General features: G+C 37.5%; 2 long non-coding RNA genes across 2 annotated transcripts; one reads left to right on the top strand and one right to left on the bottom strand.

The window, feature by feature from the left end:
- Window positions 1-395: 395 nt before the first annotated feature.
- On the top strand, window positions 396-1,315 carry LOC147503162 (uncharacterized). The gene is made up of 3 exons (XR_015221181.1): window positions 396-461; window positions 878-994; window positions 1,143-1,315. It is a non-coding gene; the product is annotated as an uncharacterized LOC147503162 (long non-coding RNA).
- Window positions 1,316-13,818: 12,503 nt separating this feature from the next.
- Window positions 13,819-15,091, bottom strand: LOC147503161 (uncharacterized). The gene is made up of 2 exons (XR_015220134.1): window positions 14,706-15,091; window positions 13,819-14,350 (listed from the first exon to the last, which is right to left on the bottom strand). It is a non-coding gene; the product is annotated as an uncharacterized LOC147503161 (long non-coding RNA).
- Window positions 15,092-15,148: the final 57 nt, after the last annotated feature.

The raw sequence follows: 15,148 nt of genomic DNA, 5'->3' as shown, positions 1-15,148 counted from the left end.
AGAAATCTGATCCCTTTCTTCATCCAGAAAATGTCACTTTTCCATGCGGAGCTAGCCCAGGAGGCTTTTACAGAATGCCTTCGTTTTAGCAGATTAAACCGGTAATGGCGAGATGATGATATCGAGCATGAAGGTCAAGATAGCCAAACTTTCGGTTGTTGCGTCATTGGTAATGGGTTGAGAAGAGACCATTACATCAGTCTTCAGTTGTTGCCAATTTCTATGGAAATAACTTATGGCCTTAAACGTATACTTATGCTGCTTCAGGTGAGCTTTGATTAATATCACTACCCCCGCTTATGCACCTTCTATAAGAAAATATTGTCAGATCCTAAGACATTATTTTCTGTTCGGTACTCTGATACATTTTATTTAAAAATTAATTTTTTAGGGGTCGATCATTTCAAGAAAATTCAGTATGCTGATGGAATTACATATGGAGAGCTTTTTATGGAGAACGAGTAAGCAAACTAATTAATGACTAAAGATCTATCAATAGTTCTTTTAATCGCTTTTACTTCTTTGTCTATGATATGCAACTTTTGGTCTAGTAAAGCTAGTAGTTATTATTTGGTTGGATGTAATATGTTTAATCTCGTTGGAATTTTCGATGATATCTTTATGTAATCCTCTATCGCATAATCGTGTTCGGTCTTGAATTTTCTCATGTCATTCATTTTGGTGCCTGCATGTATATATGTATGTATGTATAATTTTTGTTATTTTTTCTTTTATTTAATAATTCTGTAATCTTATTCCCTGCTTTTCTGAGCTACCTATTTCTGTAGAAGGGTTTCAGTCTTCTCATACTTTCACATGGATAATACTTGTCAACTTTGAAAGGTGCAACTAATTCTGATAACCAAATTCATTGCAGGAAAGAAATGAGTGCTTATTATTTGGAACATGCCAGTGTTGATCATCTACAAAAGCACTTTGAATTTTTTGATCAAGAAGCTCGGTCCTTGCTATCACTGGGTCTTGCAATCCCTACGTACGATTTTTTAATCTGAAATTTGTTGATCGTTCTTCTTGCTATTTCTAGATTTATACTTCCATCAATCTGTTAACATGAATGGTTACTCTCCAACGTGTTAGGTATGATCAGCTTCTGAAAACGTCTCATACTCTCAACATTTTAGATTCTAGAGGGAGGATGCATCCTATTGGGGGAGGGACTTACTATCGATATGCTGCTAGTTTGTTTAAAGGAAAATCTTGAGACTGAACATTCTTTTTCAAGCTTGTCACAAACTTCAATGAAATAGCTTACCACTTCATTGAGTGCATATATGTGCACCTCTATAACTCTAAATTACAGGTAATTGTCACTTATCTCGATAAATATGTCTATCTTTAACATAATTTTGTATGCTTTTGACGCCTCACATCTACATTTTTTTATTAATGTGGTGTGTTTCCGTTTAAACCAGATGAAAGGTAGTGCACAAACTCAACTCCATGCGACCAATTCTGCCACAGGCAGGAACTTGTCAACGGGATATCAAGGACCTGGGTCAACAGGATATCAAGGAGCTGTTCCAAATCAATCAAGACACGAAACGAATTGGGTCTTACGTTTCCTTCCAATTTCCTTTTCTTTTTCAAATGTATTTAATGGAATGTTTTCCAATTTGTAGGTTTCTGAGCAACAATATAGCTGCAACGGAATCAGTGGGACATCTAAGATGGTGCTTGATTATTTGCAGCTCCCTGCAAACCTGTAAGTTAGGCGACAAAACTAACCCCTTTTATTTTTATTTTCATGCGGACAATTATAATGATCGTGGTGCACTAGATGTGTTTGGTTCCTTTCTAATCACCTGGTGTGAATGTTCTTTGATAGTGCAGATTGTATATGTAGTGCTTTTCTAGATTTCTCCGAAGTGTCTTACTAATGAATTTTGGTCCATTTGCATCTCTTTGCCGTAATTTCAGTGATGGCGATGCGGGGGTACATATAAATGAACTTGCCCAGCATCTTAAAGTACCATTACAGAAAATCAGGTATCTCTTCCCACACACACACACACAGCTTTATGCTTTTTAGTCCTTAAGCTGTCAAAATTCAACATCTTCATCGATACTATTCAAGACTAGACAATACATACAGTTTTTTGTTTAGGACACCTTGCATTTCTGATTTTGGTATTCAATCATTTGACACAGGCATTTAAGCAAACGTTTGCCCCCTTTGGTATGTGTAGGGAATCTATCGGATTACTGAAAAATGAAGGTGTGATTACCGTCACTTGGAATACTATCACTGCAGGGTGTTTAAATGAGGCTAATTACAGAGGGACACTTGAATTCTCATATGAGGATGCCAAGGGGTTGGAGCACGATATGGTAACTTCAACTTCTAAATAATTGTGTCAAGTTATGCAATAAAGTAACGGGAAATATTTTCTCTATATGAAAAGAGTTCTTTATTTCTAATTGAAATTGTAATGTTCTTTCAGATTATTTGGTGGAGGATCTCTTGGGAGAATTTGAATACGAGATGACGATCCCATATTTGCTATATAAGAATGCTCCCTAAGAAGTTAATGGGATATGGTTCTACAATTCATCTGATTGTGAAGCCGTTGAAGATTTATTCATTCGCAGCCGAGTGTTTAGTGCTCTAAAAGTTATTTTCTCATGTAAGAGACTGATACTTTCTCTTTTTCTTTTTTATGACCTGATATGGCATCTGGTGGAGTAATGTTTCTAATGCTGATACTTGTCCTATATGAGGTCTGTGTGTTGAAATTTAATGTGCGTGTGACCACATATGAATTTATTATGTACGACCGGTCGAAGCTATCAAGAATTGATTGGAAGTATATCATAATCGATGAAGCACAACGAATGAAAGACAGGGAATCAGTTCTAGCGCGAGATCTCGATAGATATCGCTGCCAACACGTTTACTTCTTGCTGGCACTCCATTACAAGTAAGTTATCCTCTCATGTGTAATAATTAGAGATGTATTTGCAGTTTGAAATAAAATAAGCAACGAACCAAAGTGCATTTTTTTACCTTACTTTATATTGAAATTTGTGCTAGTAGTGTAATTTATGCTATTTATGGCTTCTTGCCTCTCGGTGATTGGTTAATTTGGCTAGTTACTTGAGATGTCCTCTATTTCCTTTGTTGCTTTCTCCGTACCTTGTAATTATATATATTTTTTATAGCTCAACCGCGATTCTTTCAAGATGATGAGGATGAATGGAAATGGTGATTTTGAGGTGTAGGATGGTTAGGGGAGTTTTGCTAGGTCTTTGTTGATGATTGCAGGTAAAATGACCCAACAGGAATTAAAATATCAATATTTTTTTTAAACAATAAATAACTGCCACGGCCCATACCCGTCGCAAAAGTACTTTTTCCCACGGTCGTCCACTTTACCCACGGTCAAATAACAACCAGCCAAAAACCAAAATTCACGACGCAAACACCAAATCCCACATACTAAGACCGTAGGAAATATCTTTACCCACGGCCTATAACCGTCGGTACAAATAATATTTACCTACGGACTCAAACCGTGGGAAATACTGACCTTTTCCGACAGCTTTTCTGACGTATTAAAATCGTGGCTATACCGACGGCAATGACCGTTGCAAAGACCGTCGCTATTGGTGAGCTTTACCAATGGTCATGGCTGTCGGTAGACCATTCCCGACGCACAAATAGCCCACGATCCTCTGACGGTCCAAAACCGTGGGAAAAGCCCTTTTTCCACGGTTTTAGACCGTGGCGTAAAACCTGTTTTCTTGTAGTGCCCACAATACCTAATAAAGACCTCTAGCTTATTTAGGAGTAGGAAGGTGTGATAATAAGTAGTAGACGTGATTGATCGACCTCGACTCCTCTGACTATCATTGAGATGTGAGGAGACGTAAGCCCACTCACTGTACATTGGAGTTAACGAAACCTGAGTGGAAAAATTTTGAGTGAATTTGTGTTTCGACACAGACCTATGAGAACCCATTTAGGTACGCTCTCCAAAGGATCCAGAAACGACCCTGCTAGTACATTTCAATGAAAAGTTCACTGCATGCATGATCATATGTAGATGTTTTAATTATTGAATGCATATTAACTTGAGTTTCAAAGAAATTAATCCTCGTTCCCTACTAAGGAGATGTATGGATATCTAAGATTAATTTAGGAAACGAGTTTTTGTCACTAAGTCGTTGTAGTATAAATGAAGTTTGTGAGTATCTTCTCTGGAAAACTCTCAGGAGGCTATAACTCGTCCACTAGGGAATTCCTAGTGGTTTAAGGCCTTGTTGCATATGGTCAATGCAACCGCACTCTGCAAAACGAGAATTAGTTAGGACTACACATTTTTGGCCACTTATCTGTTTTAATGTCTCTTCTTTGCTTGAGGACGAGCAAAGTGCTGTTTGGGGGTAGTGTGATAAGCACCCAAAACTGTAATATGAAACCCCATTGAGACATATAAATTTGGTTAATTATGTGTTTAATAATCATGAAATAAGTATATTTTCGTACTTTTGTAGGTATTCGCAGTAAACATGAAAATATTGGTTAAACCTGCGTTAAAGCACGGGAAATGATGTATATATGAATTCTTCCAAATCAGTCATGTGAAGCCCAACAAATCCGCACAGAAGCATCAAACTTCCGGAGCTCCTGCCTCTTGAACCAGGACTCGAATGCAACAAGTGAGCTGCTCAGACAATCAGGGCGATGAACTCTACGCATAGGCGGAAAGTTGTAAAATTGCCAAAAGCTCGGACCGCCACTGAACTGCACATGGACCCACTATGCGGGCCCATAAGATTTGATGAGTCATCAATCATGGAGCATGTCAAGACAAAAATGCCAAATTATTGGTGCAAAGTTGACACCTTGCATGTAATTAATTGGATTAGGTGTTAATAGTGAAAAAAAAGCAAGGTGTCACTTTGCTTTAATGTGGTTGATAAAAATAAAGTAAATGAGGTTTGGTATTTCACGTGGGATGAGGGGGAAGAATTCATATATATATCATTCCTTGTGCTTTAACGCAGGTTTAACCAATATTTTCATGTTTACTGCGAATACTTGTAAAAGTACGAAAATATATTTATTTCATGATTATTAAACACATAATTAACCAAATTTATATGTCTCAATGGGGTTTCATATTACAGTTTTGGGTGCTTATCAGCGATCTTTGATGATAAGGAAGAAATCGTGATGACATATCTTAAGAGTTACCTTTTAGATATAATCTTTCCATACTCGATGGGACATTATGATCAACAAGGAAACTTACCTCTCATAAGATATGGTCTAGATTCAGACTTCCATAAGAAGAGGAATCCTAATAGGAAGGCAGAGTCCAAAGATGGAAGGGAACTCACAAGCGGTGAGGACAGCCCTAACCCTAGGACTCTCGTAGCCTTTCCTATATAAACTATAGGGATTCGCTCTTAGGAACTACATAAAATAGGGTTTGATTCTCCAATAAAACAAAGGAGATACGTAGGTAGCCGTCAGACGGTTCAACCCTGAACTCACCACCATCTCATCCTTTCTCTATTCAGCAAAGGATTTCAGATCACAAGGCACAGAGGAAGATCAGGGGATACTTGGAATTTCCCCTACAGTACTCATACCCATAATGTAAAGTCCACTATAGTTCAATACTCATGTCAATAATTTTTTCTTTCAATTTTCACTGTCATGTATGCGTTTTATTGTATGATTATCTTCCTAGCATACTTGGCTAAAGCTTGAACATGGTATATATTAACGTATGTAGAGTCCCACAATGTTATAAGTGTAGACACTTATTTAGTAGTGTTGTTTGGTGTATAAGGGAAACTTATCACCCAAGTTAAGTTAAGTATAAATATATTAACTGATGGGTAGAGTAAATATACTCTAAACCCTAATTCCTTTTGTGCCTCCATCTCTCTTCTTTTTCACTTTATCTTCTAACCCTAACTAGCTAGTCATCATATGACTCTCATAGTATAAACTAACATGGTATCAGAGCCGACTATGTTGGGAGAATGCTAAAAAAGCAATATGAAGTTTCAAGGTTCCAGTTTTATCACCAGTCTCAGTATTGTCTCTTAGTATTGTTTCGCTTCCGCAGTCTCTGTCTTCCGCAATCTCTCTATCTTAGTATTGATAGAGGGGAACAACCTCTCTGTATCTTGCAGTCTCTGTGTTAGTATTGGTATAGGGGCGCACACCCTCTAGATTGCCTTCGTAATGGGGTGCACACCCTCCTCACTGTTCAGACCTATACCATAGTATAACACGCTCTCTTCATATCTGTATAGTGAGTACTTATTTTCTTTACAATGACTGAAGTTGTTCCAAAAACCGATGAATTCGGTAATACACCTGTTTTCTCTGTTGGTATGATATCTGTCAAATTGAAGGATGTTTATAATACTGTGCATTTTTTTAAACTTCTAAGGAGATTTGGGAGTATCTGCAAGAATAATTATATTCTCAATCATAGAATACTTCACGTATCTTCTAGTTGTATGAGAACACCTTTGATCTAACTCAAGGAGATATGTCTATTTCAGAGTATTATAATTCTCTTCGTATCAAGTGGGAAGAACTGAATATTTATCACCCACTGATTACATACATTAATCAGTTGAAGAAACAAAGAGAGGAATTTCGAGTCTCAAAATTTCTATCCGGTCTACATCCCGAGTGTGCTAATGTGAAGGCCCAAGTTCAGGCTGAATCAAAGCTAAACTCCCTACTCTGTCTGAAGCTTATTCTCGTCTGTCTCGTATTATTGCACCATTCCAAGGCACAATGACAGTGCAACTTTATTGATTCCTCTAAACAATAATAATTATAATAACTCCTCATTTGGTTGTGGTAATGGAGGTAGAGGGGGTAGATCCAGTCGTGGACGTGGAGGTGGTCGTAGCCAAGGGAGTGGTCGTGGTCGTGGTATGGGTGGTTTTGCTCCTTATGAACACTGTGGGCGCAATAATCATAGTTCTGATTTTTGTTGGGATATAACAGGACGCCCACCTATGCACAAAGCCAACAATACCACAATATTTGATCACAAAGATGCCAATTTTCAAAAAGTTCAAGAAGATCTTGCGGCCTTGATGAAGAGGCCGGATACAAGCTATTATAGTCAGTTCATCGAGTTTAGGGGTGTCAAAATGGCCCTCAAACTCTTAGCCCGCCCGCCCCGACCCGGCCCATGGGCCGAAAAATCCCTCAAAATGAGGCCCTCACACATTCGTGGGCTGGGCCTATCTGGCCCTCAAGCCTTTGAGGGGAGGCTAAAGGCCTAGACTTTGAAACTTAAGCCCTCTTTTAAGCCCGACCCTCATTAGGCCCTCAACATTTATTACATATATTTTAATAAATATTTTTATAATATATTTCATTTTAGCATTAATATGCTAAAAATCACTTAAAATAACGTTTATCTATTAAGTTTGCCAACCTTATAATTTTATTATAATATTTTATAAAATAAATTTAACTGATCTTAATTGATTAATACAACTTTAATAAGTGTTTTTAGTAGTTTGAAGGTTTAATTGTGAAGTGCATTCGATTTTATCATTTTTAACTAATGTTTCTGAATTTATTTTTTAAATCAAATGTATAACATAGCGGCCCTCACGTTTGGCCCTCAAGCCTTCTCGAGAAGGTTGAGAGGTGGGTAAAGGCTTCGAGATTTAAACATTGGTCCAACCCGACCCGGCCCTCGAGATAAATGAGAGTAGGGCTGGCCCGACCTTCAAAGCATGAGGGCTTCATTGTTTGAGGGTCGGGCCAACCCGGCCCGACCCATTTGACACCACTAATCGAGTTTATCAAACACACCTACTGCAACCTTAGCCGATTCAGGTAAAACATGTCTTCATACAAGTGGTAACAAATTTTGGGTCATTGACTCAGGAGCTTCTGATCATATGATTGGTAAACCCCAATTGTTTTCTAATATTGAGTATACCCATAAACCATCATATGTCATATTAGCAAATGAGGCTAAGGCTAGTATTCTTGGTCGGGGTATTATGCAGTTAACTCGTCATGTATCTCTTGTCTTTGTTTTACTTATTCAAGATTTTCCATTTAATTTATTGTCTATTCATCATCTTACCCACTCTCTTAACTGCAATGTCATCTTTTTCTCCACTCACGTTGTGTTTCAGGATCTACAGACAAAGACACTAGTTGGTGGGGGCTATGAGACTATGAGCACGGCGGCATCTATTACTTTCAAGATGGTTATGGGCACTTTCACCAGAAATAGGCCCTCACAGTTTCAGTATCTCTTGTTCAGTGGCATAGGCGCATTGGTCATTTTCCTCTGAATAGTTTACATTATTTAGTTCCTAGTATTTCTTCTAATATTCAGTCTTTAAGTTGTGAGGTTTGTGAGTTAACCAAACATCATTATGCTACTTACAAAAATAGGTTAAATAAGTATTCTAGTTCTCCTTTTCAGTTAGTTCATTCAGATGTCTGGGGTCCTTGTAGAACCACTGGCCTTTTTGGAGCCAAATACTTTATTACATTTATAAATTATTTCTCTCGTGTTTGTTGGGTACATATTATGGAAAATCGTTCTCAAGTATTCTCTATCTTTCAAAAATTATATGCTGAGATTACTAATCAGTATTCTGCAAACCTGCATGCATGTTTTTCGAACTGATAATGCCAAAGATTATGAATCTTCCTTATTCAAGTGTTTTAGATGACCATGGCATTACATATCAAACCTTATGTGTGGATACACTACAACAGAATGGGGTGGGTTGCTGAGCGAAAGAACATACCTATTCTTGAAGTTACCCGAAGCTTAATGTTTCAAACAAATCTTTCAAAGTTTTATTGGGCAGAGGCAGTCCTTACTGCCACATACTTAATTAATCGTATGCCCTCTTCAATGTTAGGTGGAAAAATACCACACTCTGTTCTTTTTCCTAGTCAACCATCTTTTCATCTCCCCCCTCGTATTTTTTGTTGTGTTTGCTTTGTTCATAATCTCCAACCTAGTCGTGATAAATTGGATACCCTCGTGCTGGGTATTCATGTACGCAGAAAGGGCACAAGTGTTATAGGCCTCATCTACATAAATCCATTGTTTGTGCTGATGTGTTTTTTGAAGATGTTTCGTTTTACTCTTTAGACGGTATGGTGTCCACTGATCCCTTTGAGGACTCTTCAAGCTCTCGAGGAAGGAGGGTGTGTGCCCCTTGCATGAAACTGGTGTTCACGAGCTCGAGGTCGCCTGTTCTACTGCTCCGCTGCCTCCATTGTACCTCTTCCCACTATATCTGTGGATCCTGTTGTCACTCCTTCTGATCTCCATGTTCCTATTGCCCTACGGAAACTGGAACGTCCTCCTGACAGTATGCGTCATCCTAGTAAGTATGCCCAGTACTCTATTTCTCAATATGTTTCCCATGATCATTTACCACCATCTGTCAAGTCTTTTGCTACATCCTTCTTGTCTGTCTCTGTACGTCCCTTCTAACTACAGGGATGCTCTATCCTATCTTGGCTGGAAGCAAGCAATGGAAGAGGAATTGAGTGCCTTGTATTCTAATGAAACTTGAGTCCTTGCAGATCTTCCTCCTGGGAAGAAAATGGTTGCTTGTAAGTGGGTTTTCACTGTTAAACATAATCCGGATGGTACTGTTTCTAGTTTAAAAGCTCGCCTTGTTGCTAAAGGTTTTACCTAGCCTTATGGTATTGATTACTCCGAGACGTTTCTCTTGTTGCCAAGTTAATTAGCCTCTGTGCGTATTGTTATTTCTATCGTTGTCCATCATCACCGGCCTCTGTATCAGTTGGATGTGAAGAATGCCTTTTTATATGGTGATCTCCTGGAAGAAATTTATATGGTACAACCTCCTGGTTTTGTTACTCCAGGGGGAAAATATGTCGATTATAGAAGTCTAGCTCTGTATGGGCTCAAGTAGTCTCCTAGAGTTTGGTTTGATGGCTAATGGAATGACTAGGTGTGAATATGATCATTCTTTGTTTTACAGAAAAAACCCAGCAAGGAATTATTATCTTAGTTGTGTATGTAGATGATATTATTGTCACAGGTTCTGACAAACAGGGTATTGCTCGACTTAAAGTTAATCTCTCAAGGCAGTTTCAGACCAAAGATCTTGGAGAACTGAAGTATTTCTTAGGCATTGAAGTTACAAGGTATCCTGGTGAAATTCATCTCTCACAGAGAAAGTATGTATTAGACTTACTCAGTGAGACAGGTAATTTAGGAGCTTGCCTAACAGAGACTCCTATGGATTTGAACAACAAACTCTAGTCAGATGTTGGAGAGTTATATGCTGATGTTGAGGGATATCGTAGACTGGTAGGAAAACTGATCTATGCTACTATCACTTGTCCATATATCTCTTTTGTCGTTAGTGTAGTATCTCAGTACATGTATGCACCACAAATTCCTTACTACTAGGCAGTTATTCGTATTGTGCGGTATTTGAAAGGTTCTCCAGGTCGTGGATTGATATATCGTTCTAATGGAAAGTTTGATGTTGTTGGATATTCAGATGCTGATTATGTAGGATCTATCTCAAATAGACGATCCACCACTGGGTATTGTACCTTCCTTGGTGGAAATTTGGTGACTTGGAAGAGTAAAAAGCAAATAGTTGTGGCAAAGTCTAGTGCAGAGGCTAAGTATAGAGCTATGGCTTAGAGTACTGGTGAGTTAACGTGGATTCGTAATCTGTTACATGGGTTGGGTTTTGAGGTACGGCTTACCTATACCACTTCATTGTGACAATCAGGCAGCCATCTATATCAACTCTAATCTAGTATTTCATGAGCGAACTAAGCACATAGAGGTAGATTGTCATTATGTCCGACATAAGGTTGAAACAAAAGAGATAAGTACTCCTTATGTGGCGTCTCATGATCAGTTAGCTGATATATTCACCAAACTAGTGTTTCGTCCAATTTTGAATTATATTTGTAACAAATTGGGCATGAGCAATATCTATGCTCCAACTTGAAGGGGGGTGTTGACGTATGTAGAGTCCCACAATATTATAAGTGACACTTATTTAGTAGTTGCGTGTATAAGGGAAACTTATCACCCAAGTTAAGTATAAATATATGAACCGATGGGTAGAATAAATATACTCTAAACCCTAATTCCTCTTGTGCCTCCATCTCTCTTCTTTTTCACATTATCTTCTAACCCTAACTAGCTAATCATCATATCATATGACTCTCTTAGTATAAACTAACACTATAATTAGTGTTTTAGCATATGCATACTAGTTGATTTGGAATAGTTCAGGATAGCAACTTATCAAATTGTAATTTAGTTAGGTGACGTAGGTCTAATTAATCTGTTATCTTTTTTTCTAAAAAGGGTCACTTGAAATTTGTTATATGACAAGATTTCATGGTTAGGCATTTTGATCGGCGTTTTAATTTGAACTCTGGTAGCTAGTTAGAACTTCAATGAAAAAAATTAGATCGTTGTGGCCATAATGTAGGGGATCTCTAATGTTCCACGAACTCATTGGAAGTACTTACTGTTACAATTCTTTACACTGTAGACCCTTCAAAACGATAGAAATGAACCCAGTAGGTCGGTACAACAAATTTATGTTCCCTCAAGATAGGCATTGCCATTTTCATGGAGCGCTTCAAAATGATAGACATGGACCCAGTAGGTCGGCACAACAAAATTTTTATTCCCTCCAGATATGCATTGCCATTTTCATGGAGCCCCATATCAAGGATGTCTTTATTGTGGTACTATTATTACGACATATAGTTATTAGTCTCCTATACTTTGGTTATACTGCTTAAGCTTTGGATTTATTTTATTTGTTTATTCGGTTTGTATATAATGCAGATTGAGCTGTCCCAACTTGGTTCCTTGAGGGACATGTCTCTACAATTTGAAGTCATGTCATTGATGAACCAATGTGAAGAAATTAATGAAAGCCTCACAACTAAAAGACCATTTGACTCTGGTGATATTTGTTGGAAATGTGAATGAATTTGTGTCCTCATGGGTTTGAACCCATGACCTTTTGTATCTACTACACTCTAATGTGGGGGGCTTTAGTCCCACATTGGTTACTAAACTTAAGACTCTTAAGTTTATATTGGTTGTGTCCTTATGGAGGGATAGTGTAGAGAGATATAAGGAGGTGCTCACGCGCACACAAGGCCTCCTTGGTTTGGGGGCTCTTGGGAGGTGGGAGCTCAAATCCACCCAATTGGGCTTAAGCGTGCAAATACCATGTTTTTTGGGTCTTCTTTCCAAACGAAAGTACTAGGCTTACAAAATCTTTCCTTGATTCGAGTCAAACCATAAAGGCAATGAGGAGTCCTGAATCTAGCCTTGAGTTGCGTTTTTTCAGATCTATAAAACTAAAACTAAGGTCTCTCCTGTTTTAAAAAACACAACATTATTTTCCACTGATTAAAAAACTTGTCTGGAGTATGCTGAGACTTCCTGCAGAACTGGTCATTGGCTGGTGACACGCTCATCCACTGTCGTATTCTGGGAGACGTACGCTTGAGGCTGGCCGCAACCATACCGGCGGCGTTTTTCGTCTTAAGGAAATTGTGCCGAGCACAATCCTCAGTGATAAGTCTTTATTACTGCATTCTTATTACTGTTTTTCATTACTAGGAATTACAATATTGTGGAGATTTCACAGTGAAGAAAATCATGCATTCTTTCCCTATGAGCTACCCATCAAGCCACAAAGGCTCATGGAATTGCTTTCAACCGGAGAGTACAGTGACATGGATATTTACGTTGATGATCATGGAACTGTTGTTCGATCACACAAACTCATTCTCAGTGTCTAGAGTGCACCATTTACTAAGCTTAGCAAATTAATATCTCATTTCATATCATCTCCGTCATTTATTAGTTTCTGCAGTGTTTTGTATATATATTTAGTTATTTAGTTATTTTTTTTCGATTCACCAGCTTAACATGCTTACACAATCATTTTTTCTCCACCAGTCAAAAGTAAAATTTGAACCAGTCTTCTCTATTGAATCTGTGGTTGTAGATTAGCTGATTCTTAGTTAACAGTGACTATGGTCATTTGTTTATGGCGACCTTCAAATTCCCACATCTAAACGATAACGTGGAAATTGAATTCTGAATTCAGAACTAGCCATGCAGCCAGGCCTATGGCCAGGCCTGTTAACTTAAGGTCTGTTACTTTAGGTCTTTATGTTGGGTCTGTTATTTGTGGGTCTTTTTTTCGCAATAGTTTGTATGGATAGCATGTTAATTTAAATCTTGTTAATTTGTTTTTCCGCAATCTTAGTTCAAAGCTTCTGTTTAGCATCCAGTTGCTTCTCTAGTTCCAGTATTTTCTTCAGAGCAGCAAATAAGGATTTGTTTGGGTAGTAGAGTAACAAACACGAATTTAACCTTCTGAACTTGCGCTGAAGGGATAATGATAGCAAAGATGAAGAATGCTATATTGTGAGCATGTGAGACCTCTCTAGAGATTCTCCAAAATTACGTGGGCTCTCTACTTTGTGTACTAAATGCAGGCCTATGAGACCACCAGCGAGCAAAGAATACTCAACTTCATTCATAGTAAACTTCATATTTTTGTTTGGTCTTAATTGCACAAAGCTCATATCAAAAATGTCTAGTGACTATTTTGAACAAAAGAAGAAACAGACTTGTGACAAATCAAAACCATGGAAATTATTTTGAACATACGCTAAATGGACAGAACATGAAATTTGGTGGCTTAAAAAGAATATTCATTCATGAATAAATAAATAAATTAGTGACTACATGCATTTGGCCGGGTTGCACATAAATAACAAATTGTAATTGATCACATTTCATAACAACATGAGACTGAAAAAAGTATGTACAAAATCCAACATTGTAACACACTCAAATCATCTCCTTCATGTTTGCATACCGCAGTAACCGTCAATGAAGATGTTATTCTGGTAATGCTTGTAATGCTTGTAACCACAGGAGCAAATTTAACCAAAAGCAAACTAAAAGGGTATGAAGCCACTGGTCTTCATTGCTTATAGCACAGTCAGACCGTTGAAGACATTCCCATTCTAATAGAAAGTACCAATCAAAATGTTGTAGCTATGTACTCGGCAGATCTTCATTACTTCCATAAGCGACATAGCGTGTCCTTTACTTCCCATTCAGACAAAGCACAAATAACAACAGTGTAATAGTACAACTGAGATATTTGTTCTCAATCTCAACTCCCTTGATTCTATCAATGCTCTTCCATAAAGCCCCTGAAGATATGTATGTATGATCTATAGGATTTCAATAGTTTTTCTTATGTGCTACTCAGTCCTCACCTGACCTTCCCAATAACTTCTCTACAATAGATGTTCATCAATATTGTGTAAGCATAAATGTTAGGGTGAGGGGTGAGGGGTTCACAACTTTATCAGATATAAAACAAACTCTTAACAAAAACACTTGATAGATCACTTCTAGGAAAATTTCATACCTTTCAATCCAAATTATATATAATTGTTTTGTAGAAGTTGCTCATTCCGAATTGACTATATTCAAGGTATTCAAGGGATACATCATTGGCGTGTAAGTGGGGTTTATAGATATTGGATTCAGAATCAAAGAGTGCAACTCACATAAAATCCTAACTCAAGGCTTCTAAAGATGACGGAATAATAAAATTATTCCTAGCTCCTAATTAAATTGCAATTGTACCTTGACAGTTCGTTCCTTGGCTCGATATAAAATTTGTATGGTAGACCTAGTTCGTCCACAACATCCTTATTCGTCAAAAGCTTCTTCAAAAGCTCATTCCAAAATTTCAATGACTCCTAAAAAGAAATGCATGTATTGGTGTTTACATTGCTTCAAGTAACAGGTGCAATTTGCAGGATTCTTAATGAGCTGATGAGTGCTACCTTTGTTTCTAGAGTGGTCATGTCAGAAAAAATAAAATAATTAAACCGTTATAATAATAATAATAATAATAATAATAATAATAATAAATAAAAAGTAAAATTGGAAACAATAAAAAGAGAATACACAAATACAGTCTGATTAGTTTAAAATGTTGCAATATCTATTCCCAAATTTTTTTCTATAAAAAACAGGCACGCTGATCTATTTTCTTGGGCCTACAAAAAATTTAGGAGGAATTA

The sequence above is a fragment of the Coptis chinensis genome, chromosome 4, assembly GCF_015680905.1.
Source record: "Coptis chinensis isolate HL-2020 chromosome 4, ASM1568090v1, whole genome shotgun sequence".
Lineage (NCBI taxonomy): Eukaryota > Viridiplantae > Streptophyta > Magnoliopsida > Ranunculales > Ranunculaceae > Coptis > Coptis chinensis.
This window is presented reverse-complemented; position numbering and strand designations above follow the sequence as displayed.